This window comes from Lontra canadensis, unplaced genomic scaffold (assembly GCF_010015895.1).
Source record: "Lontra canadensis isolate GAN:19392208 unplaced genomic scaffold, GSC_riverotter_1.0 scaffold85, whole genome shotgun sequence".
Classification (NCBI taxonomy): Eukaryota; Metazoa; Chordata; class Mammalia; order Carnivora; family Mustelidae; genus Lontra; species Lontra canadensis.
In genome coordinates this window covers 673841-687440 of record NW_022631079.1, presented here as the reverse complement: position 1 = coordinate 687440, position 13600 = coordinate 673841, and positions in this window count along the sequence as shown.

Here is a 13600-nt window from a genome sequence, read left to right as displayed (position 1 = left end):
GGGAAAGAAGATCTGCAAATGTTCAGCTGAATGACAGCTGAGGTATGCTAGTGCAGTTAGCATCCAGACAATCCACCAAAACACAAGCAGAAGAAGTCAGCACACGTTTAAAAGTATAGGAGGCAACTGAAAAGATTCACTGTCTCCATGGTGCTGCCTCTGGCTGTGTGCAGGGTCAGCCGTAGGGTCTGCGGGACCACTGGCTCCCGAGAGAAGAGGGCATGCATCATCACATGCAGCCAGAGGAGGGAGAGTGAGTGGATGACCAGGAAAAGAGGACCGTGGAGGAGATGAAGGATGCTGGGATGTAACAAGATCTGGAGAGATACCAGTTCTACACCCCAAGTGCTGAAGAAGAGGAGAGCCCACCTGACCGGTGATTGTAATGACATCCAAACCAAGAAGCCTCAACCAAAAGGGCCACTCAGCATCTCACGAAGAGAGAAAATGGAATGAATCACATTTTTTGAGAGAAGAAAGGGAGCTTCGCGGGATATTTTCTGTCAAGGTAGACCATGACTTGCAAAAAGAGGTGAAAAATTCTGAAGGCAAGGACCTGATGAGCTGTGGAATCTGCAGAGAGTGATTTGAAGAGCTCAGAGACAAGATGGAAGGAAACGTTCTTTTCAGAGCCACTTTCCTTCTCTAGAAAGAAAAGATCGTGATAAGAAGCGGAATGAGATAGCCTCTCCAGACAGGAGGTCACAGTTTTGAGACAGACTGATAGAAATGACAGTTCACCTGCAGCTTCGTGTATTTGACAATTCCAGGGGCGCGTTCGGCAGGGAGGACTGCATCCCTCATCTGGCATCGGGTGGGGTGTTCTGTGGGATGGGGGTGGGGACGTCTCGGGCCTGCCTACTTAGATTTAGACCTTTGGCTGATTGGCACCTGTCCTCCTGTTCCTCCTACTGGTCATCTTCTTTACCTCGGGCTGAGGTTTCTCTGGGCCTAAATGGGGAGTAACTGGCAAGAGAAAGTCCCCTTCCCACACCTCTCCCGGAAGCCTGGGGTGCAGTGCTCCAAGCTGGCCCCCCATCAAGCTGAGGTCATGGTCCGAATGTCCACAGGATGCCTCCCTCCAGAAAATGGGGAGATTTGTCTGCTGGACTCATTCATCCCGATGGTGCCCTGACAGTCAAACTCCTGAAAAGCCCTGAAACCTTTAAGTCCCTTATTCCACATATTAAATTTTAAGATGGAAAAGTCTTCAGAGAAAGTGATGTCACTTTCTCATTTTGCATCTTGACCATAGCATCGCATGCTAAGTCATGGCAGATTTAGAAAACAGAAATCCTCTCATTCCCCCTCCCACTGCATTGCTGTCTGTAGAAAACAGAAGTAGCATTTTATGTGGTGAGTCAGTCCACTATTCCCTAGATGATCCAGGATGATGTCTGAGCATTTTTGCTCACAGAGACATGTGGGAAACAAACAAACATTCCCTCTGCTGATGTTTCTATTTACCAGCATTGTAAGAAAAACATGAGAATTTCTTGGTGGTCTCAGTAATTTATAGCTAAATTCTAGGAATGGCTAATCTGTGGTGACTGAGAGAAGGAGCCATGTTTGGAGTGGGGGGTCTAGTAGCGCTCGGCCAGTCTCCAGCGGGGCTGGAATATACTGAGCTGCTCGCTGAAGGAGAGCTGGGCTCCGGCCGTGACTCCTTGCCTGCGACCAGGAGCAGATCTGGGATGAGGGGGCCCTCAGACTGTGTCTGGAATCACGGGCTCATGCTAGCGTCCCTGCATCCTGGCACCTGCTGCCAGCCCCGGTTGCTGCTGAGGACGGAGGAGGGAAGCAGAGCTGCTCAGCAGCCCTGCTGATCCAGATGCATGGGCGTCTGAGATGTGGGTGACGCCAAGCAAGACTGGACATCGGTTAGTGAGGTGGGGGGTCCTGCATCCGGGGCCCAGGCCCGGACAGTAGTCCAGGTTGGGCTCACGTAGGGTCTCATCCTTATGGACAGAGGAGTGGCCAGTGTCGTGAGAGAACCTCCATCAAGGACTCTCCGGGGTCAGCCAGAGCAGGATTTGAGCTGGGCTCCGGATCCGTCGGCAGTGCGGTATCTTTCCACTGATGGCACTTAGCTGGGCCTCGGTTTCCTGATACGCATATGGGTGCTGTTCTAGGAACTGCCTGCCAGTGATCCTGGGAAGGTTCTGCAATGATCAGAGGGTCTCACTAGTGCCTGGTACTCAGCAGATACCCTAATAAACACACGTAGTGTGAACCAAATCTTATCCGTTTGGAGACCATCAACACAGTTCCTTGGGCTGCCAGGGGAACATATCTTTGTGTGGAACTGGGAACAAAATTACTCCCACACATTTCTCTCTGCATTGGAGCCTCTCAGAAATGTGCTTCTGCCTAGAAAGTCTGTGTCTACACAGCTCACTGTAGAAATTTAGCCCTATGGGTTTCACTCTGTTGTCCAAGTCTGTTCAGTACTGAGCTCACTGAAATGCTAGGTGAGGCTGGGGCAGGTCCCTTAGTGCCTGTCTGGGCCTGTCCTATTCCTGATCCTGAGGGTCAGATAAAAAAACAGCATGTTAATATCACATCCTATGTCATTTTCCATTCACTGTGTGTGAGTTCCTCTCTCTGGGAGAACAGCCAGAGAAAACTCCTGTTTGAAATAATGCTGTGTTGGGTAAAGGGTTAACAAAACCCTTTCTCCTATTTTATGGAATTAGCACTAGGGTTAACTCTCTCACTCCCTCTGCCCAGAAACCTGATGAAGCTGGGTCATCTGCTGTGTTCCTGAGCAGCGCCTCACGTGGTAGACGCCGCCTCTGCTTGTGAATCGCCTCTGACCCACGAGGACAGAAAGGACTACAAATACCAGGGTGGGAGACAGAGCTTTGGAATTCCCAAAGTGTGATTTTTTTGTGACTTCCAGGTCCCTGGTGAAGCCCTGGACATTCTGTCTCTGGAGATGTCATTGTTGTTTCCTACGTGGCAAGAAAATTGTGCCCTGACTCTACTGCTTCAGGATTATGTGGTTTCCCTCTGAAGTATCACTTTCTCAGGTGCTGGTTCCAAAGCAGGAAGGGAAGCTGAATGTTGTTGTGCAAGAAGTTTCGACAGGACTGTCGTTGCACCCTCCATGGCAAGGGGGATCTGTGTGTGCGTGTGCGTGGTGCGTGAGTGCACGCATGAGTGCATGTGCAAGTGCACACACGCATTTGAATCTCTTATCAGCTCCCACCCGACAAGTCACCTCTTTGTTAATGAGCATAATGGGTACCTTCTGCTGTTCCTTTCATGGGCAGTGCCCAGCTGACTCCTTGGATGGGGACCACAGGGCAGACAGGAGCAGAGAGGCTGGATAAGGTGCTGGGCAAGTGAAAGTGGGGAGGGCAGCCACTCTTGGGAGGAAGGGGGATTAAAATCCACATACAACACAAAAGGCAGACAGACCCTCCATACAAATATCATTGATAAGGAGACCTAGACTTGAGCACAGGGACAGAGGTTAAGGGACCATCAGCAAGCAGAACCCAGCCTGGGGCAGATGGGATCTCGACAAGGATGGAAAGGACAGAGAAGAGAATCAGGTGCCGCAGGCTCCAGAATGAGAGAGTTCTGTGCTGATGAACTCAGGACTTCTTTCATCTCTCTGTGAAGAGCTGACCCGATAGATCCTGAGAGAGGAAGACCTTGTAGAGACAGGTCTGAAAAAGAGATGCTCTTGTGCCTCAGCCTGGGTGGAACCAGACATGAAAAGCAGGATCATGTGGAAGAACTAAATTCTTTAGTTTATAATTACTACAGAGGGGCGGGGATTTCATATTTCCACAGTCTGCTTTGTGAATGTGATTCTCTGAAGGATATAAGAAAAGCCACTGATTTTAAGTTTGTTGTTGTTGTGAAGATGGGAGTTTGACTTCCAAGCCCTTTACATGTTGGAGCTGAAGCTAGAAACCAGAATGCATCATTTTTTCTATTATCCAAATGCTATCTTTCCTGTAAACTTAGTAAAGAAGGAGGCAACAGGCAGAGAGGATAGTCCCTGCTTTACAGTCCATCCCTGATGGCGTATTTCTGTTTGCTGTTGGGCTCTGACTGCTTTGGGCCCCACCCAGCTTCCCCGAGGGGTACAAGGACCAATATTTCAGCACATGTGTGACCCTATATGCCCTATCCCACAGACTGGGGAACGCTGATTTACATGTGACCAGAGTGGTGGGGCCCCTGTGGGCACACATTTTCCAGCGGGGCCCACCTTGAAGCAGGGTTCAGTTTCATGTAGTCCCCAAATAGATCCAAATTCCTCCCAGATGAATGGGAAATGAGTAAGTGACTGAGGATTTGTAGACAAAGATGTGTAAAGCACAATTCGACTAACACTTCATCAACTTTATTATTAGAACTCTGTCTTTGGCTTTCCCAGCCAAATTATTTTTTCTATTATTTTTTAATTTTTTTTGTATGATTCCCCTTCAGGGACTATCAGAATGACCTCTGTGGGCCTGACTCGGCCAATTTCTTTCTCACTCCCATGTGAATGTTCTATTCAGAAAAACTGAATTCCCTTGAACTGTGTCCATCCACTGTTTTCAAAATTCACAATGTGTGAAGACTTAGGTAATCCTTCTACATCTGGGAAGAAAATTCTTTGCTATTTTCAGTCCTTGGTGCCACGTTTCATAGCTTGTGTAGGCAGTGTCTCCCTCCCTCTGCCAAGGTTCCTCTCATTCTTGCACATACCCCACCCTTTAGAGCTCCCAGATGGATACCACCCCAAGTTCCAGGCGAGCTGGAGGAGCAAATGGATATTTGACTCAGAAAGCACGGTGGGGTGGAAAGTCAGGAGACATAGACTTGCCGTCACTACTTTATCATTTCAGTGATCCTTCTAGAGAATAGTTTCCTGACCTGTGATATGAGGGGTGTGGAGGTGACTGAGGAAGAGAATGTGCAACACTCGCTTAAAATTTTTTTAGCAAACATTAATATACTTTGCAATTTAAGATAAAACATGCTTCATAATTCTTTCTGCATTGTTTCAGAAAGATAACTTATCCAAATCATAATGGAACAGTATCTACTAACAGATGAAGACAGTAATTTATTTATTTATTTATTTATTTATTTATTTCAACAAGTCAAATTTTCACAAGATGTCTGAACACACAAGACAACACTGGGTAATGATGATATAATCTCATATGGTGAGAGAAAAAAACCTTAACCTTTCCTTTTTTATCTTTTTTTCTATCTTTGTGCAAAGAAAGTATAAATAGAGAATATATTTGCCTTGTCACCGACAGTCAGGTATTGGCTTTCTTTCTAGGGAAAGAGGTTTAATAAAAATCAAAACAAACATAGAGAATTCTCTTTATGAACACTTTCATTAGAAAACAAGAAGTTAGTCAAACTTCCTACCCTCCTGATATACCTAAATGTTCTGCTGTGGATTCAATTCTACTTTTAATTGGAAGGATATTAAAGGATAGCAAAATATGCCACCCAAAATATGCCACTTTGACATACTGCTTATTTGCAACTAAAGTTACCTAAGTCAGTGCAAGAAGAACACTCTGACCTTTCTTTTCCCCCCATTTATAGAAGGATATAGATCTCCCATGTGAAGGTCCCCTCCCTGCCCCTGGAGGGCAGAAGCCACCCTTACCATCTTTATCATCCTTTATCAGAGACAGGGAATTTAGGGCCAAGAAGGCTATATAAACAGATCTTGTCACTCCTTCACTAATTTACTACCCAAGCCCAAACTTCCTTGTCTTGTCAATTCTTCATAGATATTTTGTTCTTTGTCTAAAAGGTATAAAAGTTGCCTCTTCTGGACATTCTTTGAGTCTCCTAATTTTATGGGTTCCCATACATAAAAAATTAAATTTCTTTTACTCTTGTTTATCTGTCTTATGTCAATTTAATTATTAGGTCAGCCAAAGAAGCTAGAAGAGAAGAAGGGAAAGTTTTCCTTCCCCGCAGTGTTAAAGAGGTAAACACACTTCCTGCAGTCTTATGAAAGTCATTTAGTAATAAATAATTTGTGCTGAAGTAGAGAATTCACATAAAGGAATAAATTTTTGAAATAAGACAGAATAATTTTGTAACTTGCAGAAAGAATATGGCTTTCAAAACCTTGAAATTATAGTGCAAAATGAATTTTAAGGGGCCAATCAGGACAGTCCCACTAGATTACTACAGCAGCCTCCTTCCATCTGGCAAAATCAATATGCTTTTAAGTGACAGTACATTTTCTTTTCCAATTAACCTGTATTCCCCAATCACATATATGTAAAACTGAATGATTTTCAAATGCCCAATTAAATCCTTCCTTGCTTGGTGTATTATCATGCCAGAAAATTTAGAAATAACAGTATCTTTATTGTGAAGCATATGAAAAATAGCATAAAATTATTTGTGATTCTAAATAAATACTGGTATGTGTTTGTAACTCTGTAACAATTAATAGCATTTTTTTAAGAACTTCTATTGAACACACATTGAATGCAGTTTGCAAATTTCAACAATTAAGTCTTCTTGCCCTTAATCCAGATGAGACGGATGAATGGAATGGCATAACCAGTGTCTAGCAGCAAGAGTGAGTAAGATCATGTGCTTACATTCAGAGCTGCCTGGGAGGCTTGCATTTAAGGGGGAGGCAAGTTTGTGAAAATGTAGCCTAATTCGAATTCTTCGTATGTAAGTGAATAGTTTACCAAGTGGTAAGAGGTGGCAGATTTTAGAACTTTGTCTCCTTTAGAGCAGTACCCTGTGCTAATCCAATCATGACCGAGTTTTTCTCTGAACCACTCATTTTTTCCTTTACAGATAAGCAATACTGTTCTTTAAGAGTTTCCTATAAAAAGAATAAGAATGGCTCAGAGCATCATCACTCAGGCTGGAGATACTCTCCAGATGACACATCGGTTTGTTCTCCTGCAGAAAGACAGAACCCAAATATCCGTGTGTAGTAAATGAGCAGTTTTTCCTTCTCAAATAAAATTTTTTTTTATTTTTGCAAAAATGTTCTAAAATGGACTTGATTTTTTTTAATTAAGAAAATATTGCCATATCAGCTTGTCAATGCTATTGATTTTTTCATAAAGCTGCTCTTGCAAATAGTAAACTAAGTTCAGTACATATTATCTTCAATATGAAAGGGATTGCAGGTGAGTCCTGGTGTAATATTTTGTTGTTATTTCCTCGTATTTATTCTCCAGATTAGACTCTGAACTTCTTTACAAAAATGTTGTTGTACTGCAGGGTTCCACTCTGACATGTGAGAGCGTGGAAACATTATCCCCACTGTTCCAACAAAAAAAGAGGCTGAATGCACTGAAAATCAAAGACTTTTCTTGAACCCATTAGAGAAGTTAAATCACAGGGCAAACTGCCACTTCAGAATGTAGAGAGACGAGTGAGTGCAGAGACACAGCTGACAGCAGCTTACCTGCAGCGGAGACCATGAGGCTGGAAACCGTAGGGACACTTACATGGTAATTTTGATGAATTACTAGAGGCTGAATGTGGAGCAGATTGAGAATAAGAAAATACTGAGAGTACTATTTTAGGAGGGGCCCTGCACATTCTGGGCCTTTACTTCCAGGAACCTCACCAAGTAAACAGCCAAGAAAAAGCACTTACGTGTCTTTGTCAGGGAGAGGAGAAAGGAACCGTTTTGAAATGTGTGCAGTTTGTTCTCTGTAACAAAGGCCTACCTCCAGGGAACAGGACAGATCAAAACTGCACCTGGGAGGGTCTGGGCGCCCTAGAATTTTGCCCGTACCCTCTTGCTCCTCTGGTAGGCATCTTTTCCTCTACTAAATCATTAGTAAGTAGTCAGTATGCTCTGTGAAGCCTGGTAAGTCCGTTCAATGATTGATCTGTTAAAACTGTTATAATAATCAGTATTTTTCTGGCCTGCCAATCGGAAGGCTGATGGACTCTCAAGATACTCAAACTGATGAAATCTTTGTACTGGCAAACCATTCTGCTCATTTGGGGAGACATAAATGCAAATTTTGGAGGCTTGTTAGAACTAGAATCAGAAGCTTCAGGGCAGAGCCTGGGAACTTGTATCTGGAATTCTGACCAGGCAGTTTTGATGATTAGCCAGGTTTGAAAACCCCTAACCTAAGCCCGGGAGGTCCTCAGTCACCCTAAAGCTCCATCACGGACACTACATAGCAGGACTGGGTCTTGTCTGCTGGGAAGAAATAGTCCAATTCACATGGATAAAAATTACAGTGTAAATAAATAGAAATCAAGGGAAATGCTGGGGTAAGGGCTTGATACATATCCTTTTAAACTTTTGCATCAGGTTGCTTAGTAAGCTGTAACTAATGTTTACAAATGTTGCAGTCAACCTCAGGATACATTATCACAAGTCTTATTCAAACTAGTAGAAAGGACTTGCTGTTATTATTGCAATGGCCATGTCTGGAAACCTGGAAAAAGACTACAGCCGACAGACAGTGGTCTGTACACATTTTTAGAGCCACGGTGACTGTCCCATGCTTGCTGATGTCAAGGAAAGCTACATCTGCCATGGTGTGCATGTCTCTGGCCTGTGTGTTTACTCCATTTTAGGTTCTTAGCTAAATTAATTAGAATTTATCTAACCTTTCCTTGGAGACATGTCTGCTAGGAAATAAAAATGCAACTCACATGGGTAAAAAGTATGATATAAATGAATTAAATCCACAGAAAATCATAGGTGAACCAGTTAATATATTATATCTGTGCTCATTAACAATTCTCTGGCTCTCTCTCTAGTAGGGGAAAGGGCATTGCTTCAGCTCGCAGTACATCCATATCTTTTTGAATACAAGATGTATGGTGCATAGGGGCTGTTTCTCATACTTCCTGGTTTTGAAAGTGAGTTCAGGCTTATCATTTTCCAGCTGAGAAGCCCAAAGTGAGAGATTAAGTGTCTTTGTCATTATCACATGGCTCAGAGATAGGGATGCTTAACCCACTGAGCTGTGAGCCAAAGGCATTTTGTCAGGACAGATAATTTTGATGTGAATTGCATTTTATGAAATATGACTTCAGCACCAAAATACTCAAGTCCTCACTGTTAACTTCCTGTTGAAAGTTAAATAAAGCTTTGGATTTGGACTCTACTGTTCTCCAAATCAGAGAAAAAAAAAATCATTTACAAACATGAAATGGAGATCAAATTCCACTGCCTGCATGATGGTTAGGGCTCTAACGGTATCTGGTGTTCTGGTAGCCTATTTAATGGAGCTAGATTTCATCAGAAGATGGCTCAGCCCACACAAATGAATCCAAGTATTAATGATTTAATTTATTAGAATCCAAGCTGGTTTTCGACTTAGTGCGGGTAGATGAATCTGTTCTGTTACGTACAGAAATAGTACTATTTCCTGTTTACTCCCACGCAGTGCAGAATCGACCTTGGCTATGGAAAGTAGGGCTGTTTCTCTCCAGATGCGGGAAGTATTTCTGCAGCCTTGCAACGCTAGGTGGCAGAAGTGGTCCTGATAAGGTTTGCAGAGTCGTCTGGAGGCACCTGTATCCTGCCCGTGGTGAATGAGCTCCCTTAATTAAATAGTCACCCACAGACACAAAGCCCACGCAGGGTGTTCTGATTGAAAGAGACATATAATATACTCTTTCAGATGTCCACAGGGAATTGGCTTTTACCGTATTGATGGCTTGGCCAGGGATGTTTTTTGGGGAGTCCTGCTTACTCATTTTAGTATTGGGGTGGAGTCATCCATTGCTCATCCATCAGTGGTGAGTATGGGAAGAAACATAAAATCTGTATTGAAACACTGACGGGACATCATGTTTGCTACTGAAAATCCTTGCTTTTAAGTCTTGGTGTCCAAGAAAAGTTTGATAGGAGGAAGAAATTACTGCGTTCATTTTTACCCTCAGGATCGAGGCAAGAGAGATTTAATCACAGAATAGATCTCAGTAATGACAGAATAACCAGAATCTAGTTCTAAGTCATACTTAAATCTGCGCCTCAATATCTGTGTTGCTTTAAAAAAGAAAAAAAAAAAACTGCAAGTTTTTGGACACTGCCTCGACCGTGATGAGTCCTAATCCCCCCACGATAGGGATTTGAATTGCTGCCCTCATGGTTCTGAAGGGCAGACTTTCACCCTCGGGTAACGTTTGTGCCCAGAATCTGGATCAGTATGTTAGCAACTGTGTACCAGGCTGGACTGCGGGAAGAGTCGATGGATCCAGGCTGCAAATCCATCCTCTCGCAGCCTGGCAGCAAATACGAAGATCTCACCGCACTTCCCTGTGCCAGACTCGGGGTTCTGAGTGTAACAGCTACATGGAACGTGGGTCATTAGCAGACTTTAACTGTATAGATTGGAATAGGTTAGTAGATAATCACAAGCAGTCAGGAAAGCACTGGCATAAAGCACTGGGCTCACCGGCATTGAGAAGGGTTTTCTATTTTGAATCCTTGAGAAATGCTGGCCTGAATATGGTGTGGCTCCAGAGTCACTAGTTACCCTGGTGACCAGGCAATGCGGGAACAGGGGTGGAAGTGTTACCAGGCAGGAGCAGGGCTCTTGTTTAGGGATTGGGAGGGTCCCCAAAGCTAAATGTGGTCTGTTTCTCAACACTGCCTTGGGCTGGCCAGGCTCTCTGCTTAGTATGCAAGAGTCCATTAAAGGGATATCATTTATGCATCTATACGTAAAGGGCCGGAATGGAGAAGCTGAATCTAGTGAGGTTTTTGTTTTTATTTTTGAAGATTTTATTTATTTGAGAGAGAGCCAGCACAAGCGGGGTGAGGGGCGGATGAGGAGAGAGAAAGAGTCTGAAGCAGACTCCACACTGAGCTTGGAGCCAGGCACGGGGCTTGATCCTCTGACCTCGAGACCATGACCTGAGCCAAAACCAAGAGTCTGTCCCTTAACCAGCTGAGCCGCCCAGGTGCCCCTGAATCTAGTGCTCTTAATGTTGCATTTAATCCCAGGGCAATCATAGAGGAAAAAGTCACATTTTCTCCTCTCAGACTTCTCTCTACAAACAAGTCTGGATGTTTATGAAGTTGCTGCTCAGAATGTCCCTAAGCCACGGAGTTGGAAGGGCAGAACATGGGAAGTTCTATCCATCAGCCGAATGTGTGTGAACCCAATCTGCTCGATTTTACTTTTCCCTTTGAGTTGATTTATTTTAGTGTCATGTGGGTATGGTTCAAACTGCCACTCAATTTAAATAAACTGTCTAACAATAGTCACTTCAGTGAAAAAAAAAATTGAATTTATAGTTTGATAACATGAAGTACCAAGCACTCCTCTGATTCAGTTACGTTTTACTTTTTAAGTTTGTGTGTTAGCAAGATAGCCCCAGCAAGCCTCAGTTAATTGAAAAATATCCAGGGAAATGTCATTTTCCATTTGGGGGAAAACATTCATTAGCTCCGGATCAGCCAACCACTCGTCTTGTTTCTTTACTAGAATTTACCAGCCTCTTTTTCTCATGGCATCTTTAGTAACACATCTGTTATCACAACCCCATGGATGCCAGTGACATTCTGTATTCTGTTTAATCAAGGTTGTAAATATATGCCTCAGAAAGTAGTCTCCCACAGCCTTCCAGTATTTCTGGTGATCTTGATCCAGGTCAAGTAGAATAGCTATATTTCAGAGACACTGAGAATCATAAGACCAGCAGGGAAGCTCTCTCACCAAGAAAGATATTTCTGTGTTTACAGCAGCCTGACTCATTAAGCTTTGTAGGTGACTGCTGGACAGAGAAAGGTTTGGGTGTCCAAACCTCCCCTTCATGGGTCCCCTGATTTTAAACTTATGCTGAGCCAGAAAGAAACCTACATCTCCCAAATGTTATTTTCTCATTGCATTGATGGAGACTGCAATTATTTCTCAGGGGGAGACTATCATAAATATTCCATTGAAAGTTCGTCAAATGTTTACAACTTTAGCTTAGAGAAAGAGTCACTGGCAAAGTACGATTGTACTTGCCATTGGTTTGGAATAAAGCTCTCCCTCAAAGGACCTGGGAACTTGGTTCTGCATTTATGCTTCTTACTCATACTGAATGAGAACATTGCAAAGCCTTATTGACTAGTATGGAAGGGATAATGTGTTACTTTTGGAAACCGGCTTATAATTTTATCAGGAAGAGCTGTGTTTATTGATAGTATAGCTACTGAAAGTTTAAAATCATTAAAGTGGGCTACCATGGTAAAAATGAAGCAGATGAGGGTTAGACCCGTATATTTATTATTTAGTTGATGATTTGCTTGTTTATTTGTATGAAACACAAACATTTGCTTTATTCGAGGAGAATGCAAATTTCACTCTTATTTTTTATTGCCATTAAGTAATTGGTTGTAGGTAAAAAAAAGATAGCATGAACATTTCTTAGACGCTAATGGCCAGTTGGATAAGAGAGTTCTTTGCTTTAGGCCTTCAAAATAAAAATCCATTTCTTAATGAAAGGCACTTACAAAGATGAGCCAGCTGAAATGCCAGAACTCTATGGTAGATTTACAGAACTCTATGGTTCTGCCTAGTGAGAATGTCTTTATCTGGTGTCAATAAATCAGTTTGTCAAATTTGTAATTAAAATGTCAATGGAGTACATGAATTCTGAGGTCCAGCTCATCATTCACGACCAGGTACGCGAATCACTGCGTGGGCTGACTTGAGCCATAGTAACCAGGCCGTCAGGCACTTCACACCAAAATCACTAACACCATTTGCCTTGGAACTAGGGAAGGTTGGATTCTACGCAGTGATGAGTTCTTTCTTGGGTCAGCCCTAAATCAGAGCATCGTAGGTCCTTAGAACTAATATGTGTTTAGTTTTTTTTTAGTAAAATGAGATAGTAAGTTTCACATCCTTTTAATTACCTTATGAATTTCAGTTACTCATTGCAAGTGGATGTCTCACTGTTGTCTTCCACATAGCTTTTATGTAGTTTGCATGTTTCCAGTCTATAAAGTTAACATTACTTTTTAATTATTTTTGGTAATTCTCCACACTTAAAATTCAGATATTTCTGATAAAACCCATATTTCTGGCTTCTGTAGAATATTGCAAGAATATTGCAAATACCAGCCCTGTATTTCTATGGACAGCAGTTGTTTGGTTTCAGTAACAGTTGCCACAGTTAGACAGAAGAGGAGTGCCCTAGTCTGCCATTCTACTTCTTTTTCCAAGTTTCACTCTAACGAGATTGTTAGCTGCCATTTATAATCATCTCTGTGGTGGCTTTTACTATAATAGGGCTAAAAGGAAAATACTACTTTTAAAAAATTGCTCATCCAAAGTGGAAAAATGAAAGCCAGAGTGAGAGGGGCAAGGCATATGTTTTCATTGTGAAATCTGTTCTTCTGGATTCCTTGCAACACTCATCCATTGGGAAGAAAGGTCCACATTCAAGAGCAACTCCTGATCGCCTTGCTCCATGTTCCAAAGCTTCTTCCCCTTCCCCGCCCTCCACCATGTGTACCTTTTGTGGCACTGAAACCTCCTGGGCATCATCGTGGGACATCATTGTTCTTCCCAGCTAGGGAGTGCTGATGATGCTGTCACCCTTTCCCCAGCAGCCTCCGGGTTCCCTTTGTGTAGTTCTCCATGGTGATGAAGACATTCTGATT